Source organism: Macrobrachium nipponense, chromosome 30, assembly GCF_015104395.2.
Source record: "Macrobrachium nipponense isolate FS-2020 chromosome 30, ASM1510439v2, whole genome shotgun sequence".
NCBI classification, from domain to species: Eukaryota; Metazoa; Arthropoda; class Malacostraca; order Decapoda; family Palaemonidae; genus Macrobrachium; species Macrobrachium nipponense.
Window position 1 is genome coordinate 8,607,809 of NC_087218.1, and position 25,000 is coordinate 8,632,808.

At 35.2% G+C, this 25,000-nt stretch overlaps 1 protein-coding gene across 5 annotated transcripts in view; it reads right to left on the reverse strand.

Moving 5' to 3' along the window:
• Positions 1-25,000, reverse strand: part of LOC135202253 (uncharacterized) — a 1,045,919-nt gene that overhangs the window by 987,381 nt on the left and 33,538 nt on the right. For 4 of the 5 annotated variants that reach the window (XM_064231542.1, XM_064231547.1, XM_064231544.1 and 1 more), the window contains exon 2: positions 18,905-19,071. The gene's annotated coding sequence lies outside the window, so the exon portion shown is untranslated. Of the gene's footprint in view, positions 1-18,904; positions 19,282-25,000 lie in introns of those variants that run through there. The other variant, XM_064231541.1, reaches the window with a different exon arrangement.

Consider the following 25,000-nt stretch of genomic DNA (forward strand, 5'->3'; position numbering starts at 1 on the left):
TTGTTTCTGACGGAGGCAACCGTCCATTTCGACGGTCTCTCCGAGTAGACAAAGCGTCATACAAAAGGAAACACTCGGTGGGCAGGGTTCTGGAGTATTCCGTGAAAACAGACGACAGTAATGATCACAAGGAATAAAGAAGGACAGAGCGAAAGACCTTTCTTCCTCGCCCCGTCCTGAAAAGCGAAAGGTAACACGAGTCTACCAAAAGAGATCCGGGAACGAAACTCGCGAGAGAAGGAGAATGAGAAGGAGGAGGCAGTTTTGAGAAGGAAAAGGAAAATTCACAAAGAATTTGTTTAAGGTCTCTCGAAAGAATAATGCGGCCCATTGCATGATAAGGAAAAGGAGCTGCTCCTGCAAAGGAGGAAAAAGGGGTCGTTAGCGAAAGTTCGGACGGGAAGGGAAAATGTTTGAGGGACTCGAGAAAAGCTACAAGAAATTCAATAATGAAAGGGGAAAGGCATCTTGAAAATATTCCCTCATATACACATATGTTTACATAAAGACATTCATGCACAAATATACATATACACACACACATATAAATATTATATGCTTGTACACACACACCTATGCATACATATATGTATGTATGTATATGTATAAAGGGCAAGTACAGTAAGGCAAGGCAGCCCAAATCTTGAGCTCTAAATGATATACATGTTACCAAGAAATATCCCCTCGGCGTTCTTGGGAGCTGTAGGGATACAGCATTAAAAGGAAATGGAAAAAAATGATGATGTATATTTCCTAAAATATATAAATGATCCCTGTTAAAGGAATGGAGTTCCTATGTAATGTCATACATAATGCAATATGCTTGTCCTCTTTACCTTCCATCATATAAAATTCTAATGTCAAATGTATAATGTATGCCACACTGGAATATCATAACCTTTCCAGCCATCTCTGATTCGAGAGAGAGAGAGAGAGAGAGAGAGAGAGAGAGGAGAGAGAGAGAGAGAGAGAGAGATACACTTTCCAGCCAGACTGGTATTCATCCGAGATTTCCATTTCGGCTTTTTTTTTCCAATTTTTTCCTTGGCTCAAGGTCGTCGCCCTCTTATACAGACGTCCAAGAAGAAGCACTAAGCATGCTCTCTCTCTCTCTCTCGTCAGCTTTTCATTCCCCCTATCAATTTTTACCATTCCATTCACGACTCTTTTCCCTAGCATATTGTTTATCTGTTTATCGAATAAGTCATTTGTTTCTTTTAATTTTTCTATCTATTTATTCATTCACTTGCGACCAAGAATTTCGAGTGGGCTGATATGTTCGTGCATTGTTCAGATTATTTCCCTAATCATTCATTTATTTATGTTGGTCTGACACAACCTTTTATTCTGGATATTGAGAGGCATGGCACATTCATAAAATGAAGTATTTGGACATATTCATTTACTTATCCTTCCCACCTTATTCCAGTGAATTTCGAGCTGAGATATAATCATGTAACTTTACTCTTCGTTAAAATGATACATTTACTTATAAATTACATCATTCTATTGTCATATGTTTTCAGTATTAAATGCCGAGGATATATTCGGAAAAGTTTTATCCTCTAAAAAGTAAAAAACATCTTGGGTGTGAACTCTGATAATATGATCATTCCTATCTCTACTTTAAAACTAAGTTGTTTTTTTTTCTGTGTGGCAGACGACGATATTCGTCAACTATCCAGAACTGTTATCTTCCATTTTCGAAGCCTTTTCACTAGGTTTGGCCAAGCTACTAGAATATGGATCATTTTTCTGAATGGCTGTCATGAATGAGTGTTATTTTTCACGTTATCACCAGTCTTTATGATTTCAGTCGACATTCCATGTCCTGAATGTTATATTCCCTGGTAAAGTGAACAAATTCCCAAATTATGCTCTTCATAATATACAACCACCATTTTTTTAAATCTATTTATTACGCAACCACCATTTTTTAAAATTTACTTATTATCTTTAAGCTGCAGCTCTCCAAAAATCTGCTTCTCTGTCTCATTTGGGGACAATGTCTCCGATGCCAAAAGGAGTTTGGTCCATTTTGCAAGTAAGCGTTACAGATTTTTATTTGCTAATCATTTATAGGACACTTCTGGTCACCAGTATAAATTTGACGGATGAATAAGGCAATATAACCTTCATTTTGTTTGATCTCTGGAGCCACCACCTAACGGGAAAAACAGCTCACGTTTGAAGAAGTAGAGAGGTTTGCGTATTCAATACCAGGAATGACGCTAACGAATCCGGGGCCTGGCTCTTAATTAAGCTCAAGTAAACAAGCATAAGAACACACATACAGACACACATACCTATAATTAAAATCAAACACGAACTAAATATCCCAACAAATATGTGCAAGATAAATTCACACGCATCCAGATTGGGCAAATGAACGCAAAACAAACATCAACGTGAAAACGGCAATTATTATTTTTCTTATTTCCTGGACACAAATAATATATAATATATTATATATATATATAATATATATATATTATATATATATATATATATATACATAATAATAATATATACATATATACATATATATATATACATAAACATATATATAAGTATATATAATATACGTATATGTATAATTATATATACACACACACAGACTATATATATATATATATATATATAGTATATTAAAAATTCGCTTATTCCCCTTGGGTGGGGTTGGCGCCTTTTTGGTTTCTCAAGGAAGCCTTTAAGTATAGGCATGACCCCGCCAGAGTCGATCGTTGTTGTTCTAGAAACATCAGCCGAGGATTGCACCACTCAACCTTACACACACACACACACACACATCATATCCATATCCATACATACATACATACACACACACATATATATATGTGTGTGTGTGTGTGTGTGTGTGTCCGTGTACCCACACACGTAAGAATAAAAGGAAGAACGCCAGCTTTAAGACAAGAAAAAAATAAATAAACACAAAAACCCCTTTTCCTCCAAGCACAAGTACTACTACCTAGGCCTCAATACTGAGGGTAAAAGCAGAACTGGATGAAGAAACAGAAGTAAAAGGTTAAAATGAAAAGCGAGGCAAAACAAAACACAACTTCACCTCTACAATACAAAACTAGTTCCACGTATTTATTCCTGCAAAAGGAGAAAGATGAAATAAAAAGGAATGAAAAACAAGTTGAAAGTGAAAAAAAAAAAAAATCTTCTACACTACAACAACAACATCCCAGCGTTGCTCCAATACGGCGAAAGAAGAAGCAGAAACAAGAGAGAGAGAGAGAGAGAGAGAGAGAGAGAGAGAGAGAGAGAGAGAGAGTGGAGAATTCGCGTCCTGAAAGGAAAAGGAGAAACGGCGGCTATTAGCGCGTAGGAGGAGGAATCCCACAGGAAACTTAGCAGAGGGAGCCAAAGTGTCCATTACCCCAGAAGAGTTATCATTTCAAAGCTAATTTCGAGAGATCCTCGGCAGCGTCCCAGGCCGGCCTGGCCACAAGTTTACAAGGCCCAGACGAGATTATGACCCCACTCATTAACTCACAAATCCTGAAGAGGGGTATGAGGGTGGGGGGAGGGGGAGAATCAAGGAGGAGCTCGTTGTTGGCTACACGCGAATATGATAATGGTAATGATGTGCCTTTTCTCTTTCTTTCTTTTTCTTTCTTTCTCGAGCTCACTTCTTCCTATACGGTATATGCAGTTATGATAACGTTAATGATGTAGATTCCACTTTTTTGTTGTTGTTGTTGTTATACAGTGCACATGAATAATAAAATGGTAATTATGTGTCCGCCTCTCTCTCTCTCTCTCTCTCTCTCTCTCTCTCTCTCTCTCTCTCTCTCTCTCCTTCACGCACACACACATACACACACCCACACCACATACACTCATTATATATATATGATATATATAATATATATATATATATATATATATATATATTATATAATATAGTATTATTAGGCAGATGTTCCTTTTTTTGTTTAAGCTTTATATAATATATATATATATATATATAATCATATATATATAATATATTATCTATATATATATGTAGGCATATAAGATATAGGATATACTATATATATATATATATATGTATTATAAAATATATATATATATATATATACTAAATATTAGTAATATATATATATATATATATATATATATATATATATATGTTAGTAAGAAATCATAAAAAAAAGGGAGAGAGCGGAAGCAATGATCTTATTTGTCATCCTTAAGCCCCAAAAGTGATAAGATAAACTGTTGATAAAAGAAGTACAACAAGGTAATTACAATTAATTTAATCATTATCCAGTGTCGTCTCCATTATTATCAAGCAACAACGCAAAAAATAAAGAAAAATTTCGCAGCGTGACTGGAAAGGAGTTTATAGCATACTTATCAATCAGTTTAAAAATACACCATCTAATCAAAGACATTTAAAACGGTTTGCGACGGAGGAACATTACAGTTTGAAAATCATACTAACTGGTCATCTTCTGATTTTACAGATTTATGGTTGTGATTAAGGATCCATGATACAGTCAGATGGCTCTATTTCCTATCAAACGTCACTGCCTAATCAAAGGCACACCAACAAATCAGATGAATAAAGGAGACACTGAGCTCAGAGAACTGCAGCTTATAATGTCGTTGTCAGACTAGAAATAAGGCGTAAGAAAATCAGTTTCCATTTCGTGCTCACACGCACCATCTGGTGACCGACCTGTGAATGAGTATCTCTCTAATTAATTCCCGACCCATCATGTCAAATCAAACCGCAGAGAGAGAGAGAGAGAGAGAGAGAGAATAAAAATCATAATCAGAATTTACACTTACCACAAAAAAAATAAAGGACATTTGACGTATAATACGTACTAAGAGAGATACAGTAATCCATAAATAGAGGGTTGAGGAATAATCCGAATAAAGACAGACACACAGAAGAATAACAAGAGAGAGAGAGAGAGAGAGAGAGAGAGAGAGAGAGAGAGAGAGAGAGGAATAAATAATAAAACCGTGGAGAAAAAGTGGGAGCAAAATTTGTAAGGATGAAAATTACACGAATTACCTAAAAAAAAAGAGAGAAAAAAAAGGTGGAAGACAGGGGTAGAAGGTGGGGTGGAGGGTTTAGAATGAAGGAGACGAGTGTGGAAAACCTCATTAGAAATAATTCGCCAGATAATTCTTCTGATAATCAAAGTCTGCAGTAATCACAAAGCCATGATAATCGCAGAGTCCCTCATGACAGGTGAAAATTGGATATGTTTTAAGGATGATGAATAAGGAAGCAGCCGTTGCTCATCATCCCTCGTTTCATCTTGGGAGACTAAAAACGGTCCTTTTTTTCTCTCTCTTACTTTCTTCCTTTTCATTCTATTTTAATTCCGGTTCTGAATTAGAAAAAAGAAATCCTGTTGTGAAGACAGATTGATCACGCGGATTTTTCTTTGTGATTTTTCTAATTCTTTGTGATATTTCTAATTCTTTGTGACATGGGTAAGTACGAAAGCATGCTCGCCTATGTATGAGTTAAGTATAACTTAGTTTAACCAGACCACTGAGATGATTAACAGCTCTCCTAGGGCTGAATTTCATTGAGAAAAAGTACATCTTGGTTTAACCAGACCACTGAGCTGATTAATAGCTCTCCTAGGGCTGAATTTCATTGAGAAAAAGTATATCTTAGTTTAACCAGACCACTGAGCTGATTAATAGCTCTCCTAGGGCTGGCCCGAAGGGCTAGATTTTTATTTACGTGGGTAAGAAGCAACTGGTTACTTAGCAAGGAGACCTACATCTTAGTGTGGGATCCGAACCACATTATATCGAGAAATGAATTTCTAATCACCAGAAATATATTCCTCTGGTTCCGCATTGGCGGCAGCAAGGAGCGAACTCGGGCTACCAGATTGATAGGCGAGTACGCAACCCACTCGTCCAATGAGGAACTGTGTATTAGTTGACTAGATATACAAGGACATATGTACGCCTGCACGCCCACATATGAATATAAATATATGTTACATTCATATGAGGGATTGTAAGAATTCTGATAAAAAGAAATCACAGAATGTGCGAGAGAGTTCCACTTAATTCCATAGAGAAATAAGACGTACAGATCTGCACTTAATTGCATAAGAAAAGAAGTGTGGTGATCAAGACTGCAGAAATCACCAACTTAAAATAAAAAACACACACACGCAAACACACAAAGTCTATAAATCGATGAATCATTTAGCTCACGAAACGTATGCAGAGTACTAAAGTCACTTGCTTGTTTCAGCTTCCGTACGGTTACTTAATTATTTTATTCCCTTCTACTGACTCCCATCTTTTACGAGGCATGACTACGAATACCCAAGCCCGCTCCCTTCTTTGTTCCTCGGGCATGGGCTACATACGGACACTACGCTATTCGACCCAGCTGACATTTGCCTTTTGAAAGAAGGCGTTGCCATTTACTGCCTACTAAACGTACGAGCATTGGGAAATGTACGTACTGCGTGCGCGCGCAGCTACGTATGTAGTTTCTGGTGCTCGGAGTGCAATGGGTGTGCTGAGATTTGCAGTTTCATTCCATTAGTTGTCATTAAAATTTCCACCGACCTCAAACAAACAAAAAAAAAATCAATAACTTGCTAAAATAACAAGACACACACTCCCTCTACATTTCATCTTTTCAGCGTCCTTCGATTCGTTTTTTTTTTCTTTTTTTTTGTAGCCTTTTGACTTCAGGCTAATTGCAAATTTCATTATGCGAATCCAATTTTGAAACTAAGCCAATAACAGATCAGTCAGACTGTAAATGAGATCGGCATTGTCTTGACCCTCCTGATCGACGATATTGCAAAATGAGCGAAAAATTTATAATGATATTGCATAGCTATCGTCTGATTTTTCTAAGAGGGTCGTGGTGGGTGGGGAGTGCTCATTGTACCTCGTGTATTATAATGATATTTCTCTCTCTCTCTCTCTCTCTACATATATATATATATATATATATATATATATATATATATATATATATATACACAACACATAATGTATATGCATAGTAGTATGTATATATGTGTATATATGTGTATATATATATATATATATATATATATTATATATATATAGAGAGAGAGAGAGAGAGAGAGAGAGAGAGAGAGAGAGAGAGAGGAATAAGTTTAAATTCACCAACACATAATAATACATGAATTATAAATTCCAAAATATTTCCAGGTCTGGTTTTTTTTCCACTTATTCCACGTGGCGTGCGAAGAGAGAGAGAGAGAGAGAGAGAGAGAGAGAGAGAGAGAGAGAACGCAGAAGAAGTAATAAGTGTGTTGAATAGGGGGGATTCTGTGAATAGGCGCCGTTTCAAAAGGGAAGGTCATCCCCGACAGAATGGGTTTTAAACTGATATTAAAGTCAGCAGCTTTCCTCTCGTTCCTTCGCCAAGACAAATATGTCAGCTAAAGGACGGAGGAGGAATATGGCGTTCGAATAACCTCTGTTCTCTCTTCTGTTTGACATGTTTGGGTTCTCAGGTTTTTCCGCTTAGTGTGTTTAGTTCCAAAAGGTTCCTTCTTGACTTCGGCACATTTCGTTCCTGATTCTTTCAGTCAGCTCAGTATGTTCAGATCGACGAGAGATCCTTCTGCTTAGTATGTTTAGACCCTATATTTTTCTGCTTTGGATGACTGATTCCGAATGATGCTTATAACTGCCATGTTTAGTTCCATAAGATTTTCTTGCTAACGACGGTTTGATTCCAAAACTATTTTTCCTTAAACGTTTTCTGTGTGATATTTTTATTCCGAATAATATTTCTACGTGGGAATCCTTCCTTTCCCTTGCATTTATATAAGTATAGCCTACACGTGTTCACGTCACATTTTGATCATCTGCACTTTTCAGTCCGTTTAAAAAAAAAAATAACACAATCATTTTTTATTTCGATTAGTTATTGTAATTTTACGCTGTGATCCTCATCACAGAGTAATTTCACATGACAGAAATTTTACGAACATTTAAAGTTTTCCTATATTTTGTGTTGAGAGTAAGGCAGCTCAACCAAAAGAAACCTATCTATCTTACTTAGGATTAAGGAAGAGTATAGATGTCTAAAAAAAAAAAACTGATATTGTTCACATAAAAACCAGGAAAATTTTTAATACTTTCAAAATTATAAACGTCTTTGCGCATGTACTCGCAGAGAGAGAATCAGCCATCTTCTTCAACGAAGTGCTACGTGCCAGAAGTATTATAACAATGAATAGTCTTGAGCCATATTTCCACTGAATCCAAGATATTAAATATTCCAGACAAGAAAAGAAAATCACGAATGGCGAATGAAAAACTAATAAATGTATAGTCTTACATTTTTCCTATTCAGAAACGAGGGTGAAGAGATGGAGGAAGAAGAATGTGAGGATGAGGATGAGAAGATGGAGGAAGGAGAGAAGGCGAAGTTGAAGGAGTGAATACGCAAGATATAGTAATGATAATAATCTCTACGTGTAAAGATTTGGTGTTGAAAAGGTTTGCCCCCGGAATATTAATTCCACGCAGCATTTTCCTTATTGAGAGAGAGAGAGAGAGAGAGAGAGAGAGAGAGAGAGAGAGAGAGAGAGAGAGAGAGAATTTTGACGGTTCTATGATAAATGAAAAAATATTTCCAAGTTTAATTCCTTTTCTAACAAACTCAATGTTTCTTTAACAATTACCACAGCACAGGTCAATGATCTTCCCCGGAATAATCCAATGTGTTAAGATGGCAGATTCAACCATACCCATACTGCTTTCCCTTCCAAGAGTGACAGAGAACGAACAATTTTCAATAACAAATTCGCCCCATCAATGAAGTCTTCCAATATTGTAGGCTTTATATGATTCCTCATATTTTACATCTTCATTGCCTTTAGCAGCTTTTATTGCAAGAAGGTGGGTGTTTATGTGTGTGTGTTGGTGTAGTTGATACCCCTTGACCCTGCCACCCACGGATGCCCAAGTAATTATACGCACAGCCTTTTATAGAGGCCACTTTTCTCGCTAGTGACCGTAACAAAATTGGCAGATTTTCGCTTTTATACACTGAACGAAAGATTAACGGTATTCCAAAAATTGGTCAATATCCAGTTACTTACGATATATTTTACCAGAATAAGATATACCACCCCATCTCTCTCTCTCTCTCTCTCTCTCTCTCTCTCTCTCTCTCTCTCTCTCCTGTAACAGACCCATGCACGAAGACGGAGCAACTCTGTCGTCATCGCGTTATTATGACAGTTGGCCATAATTCAGCGATTCATTAGCGTTGCACAAACTCTTTCTAGGCAGATGGGCCGAGCCTAGCAGACGCTCCGGCAAAGCAAACAAAGACCTTAACTTATAAACAAATTACCCAGAGGTTGACGTCTGGCAAAAACAAGAAAGGCGCTCTTTGAAGATTGATGCCGAGAAAGCGAACCTCCCGCTCACGCACTACCTAGCAGACCGATACTCACAACGTTCTTGAAGCTGGGACGTGTTTTTACAGAAGGGCAGATTGCTCATATGTAAAGAAAGGGCTTACAGGCATCTCTGAACAATAGAAGAACATTACTCTGGCATCCATCTTATTATCTGTACCTACCTTAAGTAAGGATTCAAGTATATTAATTAAGCTATAGTAGATTCACATCAATCGTGCATTTGGTGTACAGGCCGGTCCCTTACGACGCTCCTGGTTGGCTGTTGATAAGCCAATCGCAGGGCTGAAACTTTCAGTCTTTATCGAGAGTTCACATGGCTAGGTTCTATGTTCCACCTCTCCAGAGGGGTACGTTTTTCAGGAGAGGTGGAACATATATTCTGCCCATGTGAACTCTCTCGAGAGAGACCGAGAGTTTCCAGCCCTGTGGATTGGCTTTCAAACAGCCCAATCAGGAGCGTCGTAAGGGACTGGCCTAGACATCAAATGCACTGTTGATGTGAATCTACTATAGCTAGGTTGGTGGAAGGCTAGGGATGAGCAATTTCATCTTGAAAATACCTGCTAGGAATTGAAAGGGTGTAACCTAGGGATACAACCCTCTTTGGTGAAAATACTTAAGACTAACAAATATGTATAATATATATATATATATATATATATATATATATATATATATATATATATATATGTATATACATATTTATATTTATATCCACGAATATCTAATACCGAATTCAATATACTTTTGGCATAACTTACACCAGAGGAGAATTACAATTAACAAAAAGTGCTTTTGCGCCGTCAAGGATTCGAATCGTGGCCTATTTTAGAAATAATACACACTTGACAGGAAAGTACTATCAGGGGTAATTCCCCCTTGGGTGTAAGTTATCTCCAAGGTAAAGTGGAATGGGAAACCATATGATGTTTGAGGTTATGATATTTAGCAGCTGTTAGAATTACTGTTTGCATAGCATTGTATGCTTATTACACGGGATAAGGATATACAGGACGCAAAACAGTAAACAATAATGTAAAAAGTGGAGCAAGAAAAAGAAAAAAAAAAAAGGGCCGCTCACACGCGCACACCTACGACCTCTCGAAAGAATGTAGATTCCCCCCTCCTCTCGAGCCCCAGTCAAGGATCTGGGCAGAGGGTCAGTGGTGGGGAGGGAGCAGGCCCCTTTCCTTCATAAAAAGGGTCACACGAATGCATTATAGATTATCGTGGAAAACTTTTACATAGAGGATTCCTGGAAAACTTTTTTGATTAAGCTAAAGACACGGACGTAATTAAACGCGGCCTGAAAGGTCAGGAGGAGTTTAAAGCAACAGCTTTCATTGCTAGCGGTTCCCCTTTCTTCCTCTTTTTTCTTCTTCTTCCTCTTCCTTCCTTGTTTTTCATCCTAGCTTTCCTTCAATTCTCAGTTGTTAAATTTTCTTTTTCCTCTTTCGGCTTCATTTCTGCAATTTACTTACGCATTTCTATACGAAATTAGAACATGTGATTGTCCGGTTGTCCCATTTAACTGATATGCACGCATTTAAGCTATAATTACACAACAGCACCCCCCCCCCCCCCCCCCGCACAATTAGGGCGTTTTGAATAACGCGGACTGTAACAACGTTCCGTTCATTAGCTGTATATTGCATAACATAACCAATATTGCTCTACGTGGAAAGTTTCTAACTTCCAGCGCATTAAAAAAAAGTTAACACAGTCAGTTTTTTAATGAGTAGTAAAAATTTCATTAACCAAATTCGCTGCTTGTGTTTTGTTTACAGGTCATGATTAATATAATTTATATCGCTAATAAGAGTCTGTTCTCATACAAAATTCGTTATCAACAGGGCTAATTGTATATACAATTCAACTACAATCCTTAATATTTTCAGCGGTGACAAGACAGAGGAAAGACCTCGTCGTTTACCTAACTACCTGTCTCCCCCCTCTTTTCCTTCCGCATAATTTGGTTTATTTGATACTATATGCAAGGCAATTGGATTGAATTTGAAGTAGTAAAAAGGTCATGTTTTCCACTTATCCCAATGACTTTCTTTCGCTTAATAAGTTTTTATATAAATAAACAATAAATAAATAAATAATATATTATATATATCTTTATATATATATATATATATATATATATATATTATATAATATATATATATATATATATATATATATATATAAAGAAAGAAAATAAATATATATATATCTATAATATAATATATATAGCTAGAATATACATATACATATACAGTATATAGAATGATTTGTCCTATGTGTACCACCAGAAAGAAAATAAACCTCGAATACAGTATGAAAAGAATTCTGATATATATATATATATATATATATATATATATATATATATATATATATATATATACACACACACATACATACATATACATACATATAACACTAAACGAACCCTCTAGCCCGAACACCAAGCCAACAACCATCCAGCGATTCCCGGTCCTCCCCTCAATCCAGCCACCTCAAGTCAGAAGCGAATATGTACATTTATAAACCTCAGCCCGCCCCCTCTGCCATCATAGCACAAAACTTTCAGATCTTTAATCTTAAGTCTCAAGGGGGCGAACGCAGACAGAAATGCCGATAGCAGCAACCATATTTCAAACACACTGATCGATGGAGTTCAGCCGGTCGAGATGCGCGCCAAAAAATTTCGTATAATGGCGGTTATAGACTTGGCGCTAAAACTCAAATTAAGGCAATAGTGAGCCATCTCTGGCTGCACCGACTTTGAAAATTTCAAATCATCGAGTAAAATATGACCTAGTCATTAAGACTGACTTTTTTTTTCTTTCTTTCTTTTTTGTCTTGGGTTTATCAATTTTGCCTGCGACTCGCTTTTTCAGATTTGGTTCATTATGTGTATCATTTTTATATAAAATTTCTACAGAGTTTGGTGTTAATATATAAATATGTGTGAATGAGAGAGAGCGAAAAAGAAAGAGGATGAGGAGGAGATACAGTAATAGATTTTAAAAAAGGAGCAAAGAAAAAGAAGATTATCAAGAAAAGAAGAAAAAGGAAAGAAAACGAATTTTCTGAAGAGTTCTCTGGGCTCCTGAGAGCCTTAGAAAGTAGTTCACAATTTTACATTGAGTGTTAATTTTTGCCAGAGATGACTCCGACTGTAGCGCAAATTTAAGAGCAGGACACTGGCCTCTTGCTAAAAATTTTTAATCTTATTGTTTATTATTATTATTATTATTATTATTATTATTATTATTATTATTATTATTATTATTATTATTATTTTATTATTGATATATATTTTTTGAGTTGAAGTAGAAGAGGAAGATATATCTGGACCCTGAAACTGCTTCCTAAAATTTGTTTTATTTCTCTTCGATCAGATAATATCACGTGATTTCCAGGCAACTTCAATTAACCTGTGAACTCTTTAAATTGAATATAACTTTGCACATTAGTATTGTCGTGAGAATCAACGTTTGAGCTAACCTTTTTTTATATGTAACAGAAAGCACTTTGAGCTAACCTTTTTGATATGCAATAGAATTATAGAATGCATAAAAGTGTCAACTTTAACGACAAAAATGAAGAGAACTAAAGACTGATCAATGAATTTCAACCTAGACAAAAAAATTCGAAGTGGCTTCTCAGAGTTCGAAATCCGTCAGCAGCAAGTATTGAGGCGTTAAGACAATTATTATCCAACGTAAATAGTTCCGAAAGGATTGTGAAAGGAACGAGGGGACGATGAAGCAAATCCTGAAGAAGGTGGCGGAGAAGAAGAAGAAGGAGGAGCAGGAGCAGGAGGAGAGGAGAGACAGGGGAGAAGAGAAGAAGGAAGAGGGGAGATTGATGATATCAGAGATCCTTCCGACGCACCTGACTCTGCCTTTCTCCCCCTCCCTATTTGGGGGGGGGTGTTCCCCGTCGCTTAACCCCCTCCCCTCGCCCCCACCCCCGACACTTGCTTCATAGGGAATGCGCCTTGGGGGAGAGAAAATAGTGTGAAAAAAATACGAAAAATCGGGAGAAGATAAAAAGGAAGAAAGCCGTGGAAGATGGGGGAGATTGGCTGAACACGAGCGCTGAAGGAGTTCAAGAATGCAGGAAGAGGAGGAGGAGGAGGAGGAGGAGGAGGAGGGTGAATAAACGGAGGGGAAGCAGTCACGCCTCTCCATCTGACAGTTGGGCTGTTGAATGGGGACGCTTTCAAAGAAAAAAAATTAATTCTCTTCAAAATTATAGTTTTCGAACACCACGGTTGACACAAAACCCGGTGAGACATGGAAGTGAATAAGATTTACTTATAGGAAATAGTGTTCAATTTCCACAGCTGAAAGATGGATGTGAATAATAATACATAATTTGCCAACACCTTCATTTCTTCCATTCAAAACTCAAAGACATCATGGGCAAGCTAGAATCAATTTTTTGGTTATTTCTATCAAAATATAATTTCTTCCCAAAAATCAGAGATTTCATTTATAAGAAAAGTATCAGCGACATAACAGAAACGAGTAAAAAAAATAGCCGCGAATAGTGTGTTTTTGGATTTTTAATTCATCTTCAAAATTCGAAGATTTCGAGAAATGAACCACAGACGAGACAAGGAAAAATAATATATAAGTAATGTATAAATAATATATTTCTTTTGCATTTTATTGTTGAAAATACTCGATTCCCTTAAATAAACAGAGGATTTCGTCTAGAAAATGCATCATAGGTGACTTGGAACCGGGCAAGAAACGTAGGGTTTCATGCCTACTTGGTTATCTTTTAGAAGTAGGCCATAATTTTCCTTTTTAATATAAAATATGTATTGGTAAGAGAGACGCCCACTAGTAAAGGCTAATGTCATGAGCAATTTTCATGTTCTAAACGCGTTAATTTTAGCTTACTAAAATTGTCCTATTACCTTTAAAAAAAAACAACAACATCGATCTTCTGTAGAAGTAGAAGGATTCTACATCTTTTCTTTGGAAAATATTGTGCAAAGTGACTTAATAAAAAAACAATCCTGTGCTATTCGTTCCAAACTTATTAATCGCACCGTAATCATTCTTGAAGCTTAAGTTTGCCATATTTCCATCTGGTTACCTACGGTTATATTTTTAAGAAATAAAGACCGATACAAAAATGCAAGAGGATAAATAAATGAGCTAAATTAGCTATAGTTTTGTTATCCAACAGACGTCTGCAGCTGATATGAAAAATTAACAGAAATCAGGCCTCACTTGTCAGGAATTTGTCATTTCTCTGGTTTAAGTCACGATTTCTACAGTATCATAACCTTAATCTACTAAGTAAACCGAGAGAGAGAGAGAGAGAGAGAGAGAGAGAGAGAGAGAGAGAGAGAGAGAGAGAGAGTTTGAGAGGGTGTGAAGTTAGATTGAAAAAAGAGAAAATGAGTGGAGGTACAGTAAAAGGAATGAAAGGTTACAGCTAGGGGCTGAAGGGACAATGCAAAGACCCCTAAGTAATTGCCTATGACGGCACTAACCCCCAAGAGAGAGAGAGAGAGAGAGAGAGAGAGAGAGAGAGAGAGAGAGAGAGAGAGAGAGAGAGTATGCATAATGGCCCAACACTACTAATGATTTGAATATTAAACCCTCAAAAACTCAGTTTAACAGCTGTTCTTGTTCAGCAAGTGTTCTTGCGTTAAGAATATATGCAGGTAGAAGTAATGTTTCATCAAATTAGTCAACCTTGACATCAATGATTTATGAAATGCATATTCTAAATGCGTCCCTCTTTTAACAAATCGATTTTGAAGTTCAATGACCAATAACAATATATAATTAAATTTGGCAAATTTTTTGTATAGAGTTGCAAAAGCAAATGAACCTCAACTTTGATCAGTTTCACAGTGGTCTACGAAATTAGTTTCTTCCTTAAACGTACCTATATCAAATAAATTGTTCGAAAGACTTATTCCAAAAAGATCAGCAAAGGGTCGCAGCAAAAACTCGGGCTACATTTTATAATAAGTAAGAATATATTTCCCTAACATCAGAGACTGCTAACCTGGTCACTTTTATTCCTTCACTAAAGATAAGCGCCATGCCATCTCCTAAGACATAACGTTATTTCCTCATCATTTCAGGGCTGGGGGAGAAGCGGCTGCGTGATTGGTGGAATTCTTCCGAGCCATCAACCAATCGCGTCGCTCGGGTGAATTTAAATGTGGGCGAAGTTTTGAAGTAGGCCGAGAGTTGATGTCATGGTGGAGGAAAAACAGGAAAGCCTCTCACAGGTAAAGTGATACTGTTCGATTCATATATATTTTTGTTTTTTGGGGGTTTTCTTAAATGTCAACAAAATACTTTTGGGGTACTAAGAAGGATACGATTGTCATAAATTTATGAATAGTACAAGTAAGATTCCTGAATGTTTCGAAGTTTACTTTTTCTCTCTGCGCGTATTTATAAAAAAAAATAGCTACCGTATATCCTCGAGAGAAAACACAACGCGCACGCACGAATGCACACAAATATATATTATATATATATATATCTATATATATATATATATATATATATATATATATATATATATAGATAATACTAGAATTTGTTTATACAAATTTGTGTGCATTTGTTTACGCATGCCTTTTCTAGGCGGAATGAACAATGAAATATATACATACATACATACATACACCCAGACACACACACACCACACACCACACACACTATATATATATATATATATAATATATAGAATTTGTTTATACATATTTGTGTGCATTTGTTTACTCATATACCCTTCCCTAGCGGAATGAACAATGGAAGAATTCAATGAGCAGTTGGCAAAATTACGCACAATCAATTATAAAAAATTACGAAAAAACGATAAAAACAATGATGAACGAAAATGAATAATGATATTAGTCAGATCAACGAGATCTGTAAGAGAAAAAGTAAGAGCCGTAAGAATGAAAAGAAAGCAATGATAAAAGAACAAAAATGACAAGAGAAAGAACACAACCAAGAAGAAACGACTAGCGAAGAAAGAAAACAAAAAAAAATAAAAAGAAAAGGAAACGACAGAAAACGAAAGTAACGAAAAGAGAAGGAAGAAATAAATGAGAGAAGTACGAAGCGGCAACAAAGGAAAGAAAAGAAGCGAGAAACAATAATAATAAGAAAGAAGCAGCAAGAAGAGGAAGAGGCAAAATCATTAGAAGAAAGAGAAGCAACGATAAAATAAACAGTGAACAACAAGATGAGGAGAAGCAGATCCACGAAGCAACAACAACTACAGAAATTAAGTAAAGATCGGAACAGCGAAAGAGGCTAAAAAGGAGGAATCGGAAAAAAAAGCAAACGAAAGAAACAACAACGAAGTCTGTCACCAACCCCCAACCCCAACAAAGCAAACAGCAAACATTGGAGCCGTCACCATCTAAAAAAAAAAAAAAAAAAAAAAAAAAAAAAAAAACTCCAACGACCAATACAACAATGAAATCAACAACAACAACAGGAACGGAGCCGTCACCCACAATAACAACAACAACAGACCTTCAACAATAACAACAACGGAGCAATCAGAGAGAACAACAACAACAAAAGCAACAACAGAGCCGTCACCCACAACAACTACAAACTTTCAACGCCAACAACAAGCGCAGCAATCAGAGAAAACAACAACGGAGTCGTCAGCGACAGCAACAACAAAAGCATCGGGGCCGTCAAAAAACAACACGCAGCAAAACCCATCATCAGATCCTCAAGAAAGCGAGACCAAGTTAAGGGCTTGACAATCCCGAAGGAGCTCTCCCATAAAAGAGATAATACTGTATGGATAATTGCGATAAGAAGACTCGCTGGAGGGAGGGCCGGGATGCCAGACTGACAGAGACGTCGAACGTTGACGCTTTGGCAACGTCAACAGACACGAAGAAGCTCGAATAAACAAACGGGATGCGAAGAATACTGAAAGAGACCTGGAGTCCCACTCAAGCAGAATTAGGGATAGATAATGAGAATGTTAGTGATAAGACAGGTGGGAATAGACTGACAGATCGCCTATGAGAGAGAGAGAGAGAGAGAGAGAGAGAGAGAGAGAGAGAGAGAGAGAGACATTAATGCTTATTACGAGTAAAGCTGCTTGAGGGAGAAGAGTAGAAGTCAAAGTCTTTCCCATGTGTCTTACATTTTTCCCCCCTCTCTCTCTCTCTCTCTCTCTCTCTCTGCCCAAAGCAAGGGGAGTGACAGAAGGGACGAAGGGAGAGGGGAGACGGGGCAAGGGGGAAGGGGGTGTCAGGAGGTGTAAGGGGCGTTGTATATTTCCCAACCAGAAAGAAGAAGAACTTTTTGAGAGGAAAAAGGACGAGTGTGCAAAGGGGATCAGGACTTGTGAGAGGGGAGCCGAGGCAAAGTGCATTAAGTAGTAAACAACTGATTATATCAACACGAGCTCTGGCTGTGGACCCTAGAGAGAGAGAGAGAGAGAGAGAGAGAGAGAGAGAGTGGCAAAAATGGAAGATGATTTACCAAGTGAAAAATGAGCTAGAGATGGTGTGAAATACAAATGAAAAGGTTGAAGATGACAGTGAAAGACTTAAGAAAATGTACAAATAAAACAAAAAAGTCAAAGGAACAGAGAAGTGGCCATTAATTAATTCACCTCAATTAGCAAACGAGAGAGTAAGTGGACGAGAGAGAGAGAGAGAGAGAGAGAGAGAGAGAGAGAGAGAGAGAGAGAGAGGCAAAACTGGAAGATGATTTACCAAGTGAAAAATGAGCTAGAGATGATGTGAAAAGCAAATATAAAATTTGAAGCTGACAGTGTAGTCAGACTTGTTAAGGGAATGTACAAAATAAGAAAAATAATAAATCAATAAATAAATAAAATCAAAGCAACAGAGAAGTGGCCATTAATCAACTTTCCCTCATAACTAACAAACGAGAGAGAATGATACAAAAGAGAACCGAAGTCAAAACAAATTTTGTAACAACGTTCGTGTGTAATTGAATATAAATATACAGCGATAATAATTTATCTTTGCAATATTTCCTAACTGACAGAGCTAAGATAAGCTTCGAGAAATAATCGTGGCAAAGAGAATTTTGAATGATAGCAAGACCCCTCTTCAATCCTTCATGATATTTCCTTAATTGAATAGAAAGAGAAGAAATGGTGGAAATCATAGCTACATATTTGAAAATGCGCTAACGAGAACTACAGATTAAAATCAATCCAGGAAATATTGTTTGAATCAAGCAAGCAAAAAGATGGGTGATTATGTCTGTACAGTCCCCTGGGATATTCCTTCCAGAGGCTGAGCAGTTTTCGCATCCCTATTTTCAAATCCATTTCTGGAACGCTGATGGCTCACAACATCAACAAGAATTAACTCTTGTTGAATCTGAATCGAGCAGATAAGGGTACATTTAAAAAAAGAAAACTTGACAACTGCATAATAGTCTGGCACTTACCTTTCAGTGGCTGGGCAGCTTCTTCGTTTCTTCATTTCCAGATCCGTTTCTGGATCGTCGCCAAAATTTGGTGGATCGATCCGTAGCTGATGGCCAACGTTGTCGAATGGTTTTTTTTTTAAGAGGCTGTTTTTGTTGGTTTCATAGAGTCTGGATCCCACAAACTTCTGAAAAATAAAAATCAGAAAAATCCGTTAATGCGTTATTACATGTGGTTCTCAATAGCCAGGAACCTGGAACGAATTTTTTAAAAATATGAAAATTCGTTGATAAATTTTCGATTTCAGTTGGTCACTATAAGACTTGGGAGTGAGCGACTAACCTACGCAAAGTGAGGCGAGAAATAAAAACCAATTTACGGTTATATTCTCTTGAAAATCAAGAGTATATATACATATATAATATATATATATATATATATATATCTATATATATATATGATGAGATGTATATATATATGATATATAGAATATATATACACAATATATAATATATTATATATATATATAATACATCTGGGTTATGTTTTATATATATATATATATATATATATATATATATATTATATAGCACACAGATGCATATATAACATATACGTTCAGACGTATATATATAGTATATATATATATATATATATATATATATATATATATATATATATATACACATACAAACATTACATATGTGTAATAAACACACGCACCTATATAGAGCAACTTGAAAGGCTGGTTTATTACACCAACATCGCATAAATCATAAAAATCACCATAACATTTGGTCTTTTTTCCCACAATAAATAAACTGGACACAGTTCAGTATTATCGTCACAATTCTAAAATTTGTTTTCTCAAAACCTTCGAGCTAAATCGCCCAATCATTCACCTTTACATAAATGACAACCATCGATTTTTTTTTTTTTTTGCCAGTTCAGAAAGCTGTTTTTATTTTAGTTTCTATATATAAAAGGCATAAAATGCAATAAAACAAACATATGAAAATAGTTCATAAAAGAAACAAATTCTCGATTCACTTGTTTAACAAATAAATGAACTAATTATTAACGATAACGTAATAAAAATTCAAATAAGCACAAAGATTTAATTAACAAGATCACTGAAGGGATCCAAAGCAATTTTGACCGGTATTAAGAATATAAAAGACGTTTAATTGTGAACAGAATGAAAAAAGTAAAAAAAAAAAGGGTATTTAAAGATAAAATACGCTCTTTCTAGAAATCGGAAAAAATCTACAACACTTGAAGAAACAAAAAAAAACCGAATCAGTCAGTACCGACTCTTTTAATAACAAAAATTTACACCTGCAAAATAAAATAAACAAGAAAAATAGTTAGCACAGGAAAACAGATTGATTTAAACATAAGCAACTGAATGACTGATACTGCAGGAAGACAGGAAATTAAGGCCAAATGTCAAGAAAAAAAAAAAATTGCTGACGGGAGTTTTCTTCCAACTGACGGAATTCATAAATTTGGGAAAAACAGAAAAAAACTGATGATACTTATAATTTTTTTTTATTTATCAATACGGAATCTGTTCTAGCGACGAATTCTTCGTCAAAAATTCATATATTAGATTAGACTGGGATGAAAATTTTCTACAGAAAATATTTGTTATATATCAGCATGCGCATACATTTTTGTTTTGTTTTTCTTTTTTTGTTTTTGTTTAAAGAAGGTAGATGCTCAGGAAGCTGTTCCTTAATTGGTAATAAGCAAGTATTTTGAGATGAAGTTGTCATACAAAAACATTATATATATATATATATATATATATATATATATATATATATATATTATATATATAGATATATATATATATCTATATATATATATATATATATATATATATATATATATATAATATATATATAGATATATATAGATATATATATATATATATATATATATATATATATATATATATATATATATATATATATATATATATGATATCTTATATATATATATATATATATATATATTTTTATTATAATATACAATATGTATGTGTGTATACGTGTATGTATATATATACATTGGCTGATGTATAATAATTGAATAATAATAATACCTCTTTAATACATTCACTAAACCGTAAACTTTATGACTCAATTTTTCCTTATTCGTACATTATTTTATTGGTGATTTACGACAGTAGCCTTCTATTGTTTTTTTCTTTTTTGTCAATAATTTACAACCCTATCCTTCATTTGTGTGCATGTGTGTGTGTGTGTGTGTGGAAGGGGAGGGGGTGGGGTTTATGAGTGCACCAAGGGATCACCATTTACTTCCGGGACCATTCCGCATCCGAAATGGTGAGAGAGAGGGACTGCGCTCGAATCGTATATCATTTTATCTCAACAATAATTCTATTAGATTTCATGGATGTTTATCTGAAATTATTTATGGGTTCCCGGCTATTTTGCCGTAACTTGTTGTCAATTTATGAGGGAAAAAAAAGGTCGTGGAATGTTGCAATGAATCAGGACATAACAATGAAGCTTCATTTCAAATGCTGCTGACTACCCGGAGGTCGACAATGACCGATTAATTAGACTCCTGTAATAGACTGCTGGATAAATAATAAGCGCAAATGTTTAAAGGAAAACAATACATGCATATAAGGCTTGGGACAACAGAAGGATCGTCCATTTAACTATGTTTATTCATTATCTGTATGCCATTTTCTTCGCATAGTTTTATGTTTTTTTTAATAATAATAATAATAATAATAATAATAATAATAATAATAAAGGGAAGTAGTAGCAGTAGTATACATGGATACAGTAATGACAGAACAACGTATACGTTAATCACACTGAACAAAAAGAGAAAGAAAGAAAGAAAAAAAAGTTAAAAAACACATCAATTGTTAGTGTACATAAATACAGTAATAACAGAATAACGCATACGTTAATCACACAGGAAAAGAACGTTAAAAACACATCAATTGTTACAGGTGCAATATGCATTATATGCGTTCTTTCCGACTGACTCTATTCAATATTTGTTGTTCTTTTTTTTTTTGTATTCTTTTACGAGTTTACTTTTCGAATTTCGGGTCGTAGCTGTTAGCGTTTCTTCAACAATGTCGAAAAAATATGACGGAATATTTGCTAGAATTTCTCTCACAATTCAGCGCCGCTGACATTGTTATGAATCTATACAACTCCAATTTCTGCGCAGTGATTCGATAACAATGATGCATATTTCTTTATTTATGAATCTAGCGACCAATTATTTATCAGTTTATGATACTTATCTCGTAGTAGCCATCTTGCTTGTGAGACGTACCCGCGTGAAGTTTTGATTAATCAACAGATATCACAAGTTTAACATACGACTAGAATTTGAGAAATATCTAGAAGTGTTTGTGAACTATCGGTGATAAGATTAGTGTGAAAATAGTAGGATAAAGCGTCTTCTAAGTTAGTTTATCAAGTGTAATACTATAAATCAGAACAAAGATGGCAGTAAGTTCCAACTGCGGGAAGAGGTGGCGTAATTTGGCGTGTTTAGCAGATTCGCAATACGATGAGGTAGCAGGAAGGGAACTGGCATTTCTCATCTATGAAATCAGCAACAGTCCTAACCAAAAAGATACAAAAGCATTCATAGATTATATTAGAAGGATATAATCCTTCAAACTGGAACAAATCTAATGAAAACATCTTGAAAATAATTGAAGAAGTTCCAAATAAATCCAAGTGGTCAAGAGAACTCATAAAGAAAATATACATAAACCAACATATTCCGACAAAGAAAATGAATAAGGTGAATCTTGTGAATATCCTAATTGATGCATTAGGAAAAAGAATGCCAAAAGCATGCAAACTGTGTAAGGTTTGGTATAGCATAGTCAATCCACAAAACCTAATCAGAAAATGTGCTGCATGCAACATTCCGACCCATCCACAGTGTGCTGAGGTAATACAAGATTTGAGAAAAGATACAAGAATTTTTGTTCAACATGTCTATCATGGATAGACAATGTTATTAAATCAAGATTGAATGTACAAAATAGTTGAGGATGAAGAAGAAGAGGAAGAGGAAGAAGAAGAAGAAAAAGAAGAAGAGGAAAACGGAAGAGAAGTAAACAAAATGAAATGACAGAAAAAAATAAGGAAAACAAAGAACAAGATAAAAGTATGGATGCAGAGATACTCATTGATACTACATATGAGGCAATAAAGCAGCATACCTACGAAGAAATAAATTACGATATGACAACAGAAAAGCAAATCCCGAAGAGGCTCTACCCAGATCTATACAATGACGGGAAAGAGGAAAAAATAGACAAGAAAGACAAAATCTGCAACCTTTTGAAAAGAGGGAATTGCAGATTTGGAGAAAGATGTTACTACAAACATCCTAAGATATGTCAAAACTATGAAATATATGGTAAATGTGCATACTTAGATGGATATGGGGATGATTGCAGAGATCTGCATCCAAAAAATATGTAAAAACCTACTAAAAGAAGGAAAAGGATGTAAGTTCGACAAAAAATGCAAATATATGCACCCTGTAGCCATGAATCATAATCAAATAAATAACCAACCAAGTAATAAAATCCAAAATAAGAAAGAAACAAATAAAGAGAGAAATCAAGAATATCAGGTAAAAGAGAAAAGCAAACACCAATGAGATATTGCAGAGGTGTCAGCAAAAAATTTCAAAAGCATCAGCTCCGAAATTCTACTCAAGAGATAATAACTGTATTTATTATGCAAGAGGATATTGCAGAAACGGAGAAAAATGCAGATTCAGACACAAAATGAATAATTATGATGAAGGAAGATCAAATATTATGGAAAAGTTGGATTTTTTAATGTCAGAATTTCTGGAAATGAAAAAAAGAACAACATACCAGAACAGGAAAGAGACATGGGAAAATCCTTATTACTACCAGTATTAAATGAAGGAGAAACACGCAAACCATCATAGTGATGAATGCGCAGGGTTTAGTTACGAGTAACTCAAAAAGAAAAATAGAGTACTTAGAAGAAACTAACCCCAAAAATGAAAAGAAAATAGATATAATGAATAGTGAAACCTGGTATTCCCAAGAGACTGGGAATGATGATCAATAAAAGGGTTCCAAACTTATAGATCAGATAGAAAAAATAGGAATCAAGGGGGAACCGCAATATATATGGGAAAGACAAAAAACAAGGAAAAATATATGAGAAATATAGTAACTCAGAATGTGAACTAATAGCGTTAGAATTTGAATCTGAAAAATTGATGAACATAGTAATATATAGACCTCCTAATACTAAAGAGTTTGACTTAATAATTGAAAAATTGGATGATATATGTAGAAATCACAAGGACTGGACTATTCTCCTATCTGGTGACTTCAACTTTCCTTTCGTAGAATGGAAAGAACGAATAGGAGATTGTGGTTGTACTTATACATATAAAAAAGAGAGTAATAGTAGTGCAGAAGATAAGAGGCAATTTGAAAAGCTATTAGATATGCTACTAGAATACAACATTCAACAAATAAATCACCTGCCAACAAGAAAGGAAAATACTTTAGACCTAGTATTTTGTGAACGAGATGAATTATGTTAAAGAAATAATAGTTTATAATGCGAGTATTTCAGACCATAATGTCATAGAATTACACCGTTCATTCCAAAGCAAGTGAAAATAGAGATAAGCAAGAAATGAAAAAGTGGGAAGGATATGGAAAATACAACTTGCTACAGTAAAAATATAAAATGGTCAGAAATTAATGAAGAATTAAACAAAGATTGGGATAACATTTTCGTAAGTGATGACATAAGGGTAAATACGGAGATATATATAAATATGGAGAAAATATGGAAAAAATATATACCGAAGAAGAAAAGTAAAACATCATTCATGCATACCAAGAGACAGAAGGATCTTGTTCCAGAAAATCAGAAAGTGGAAAAAAGGTCTTGCAAAAGAAAAAAAAGATGCATGGAAAGTTATAGAAATAAAAAGTAAGATAGAAAATGCAGAACAAAAGATTATACAATCAAAAGAAAATGAAAAAACGGGACTTGGAAGAAAAAACCCTATTAAATATCAAGCAAAAACCC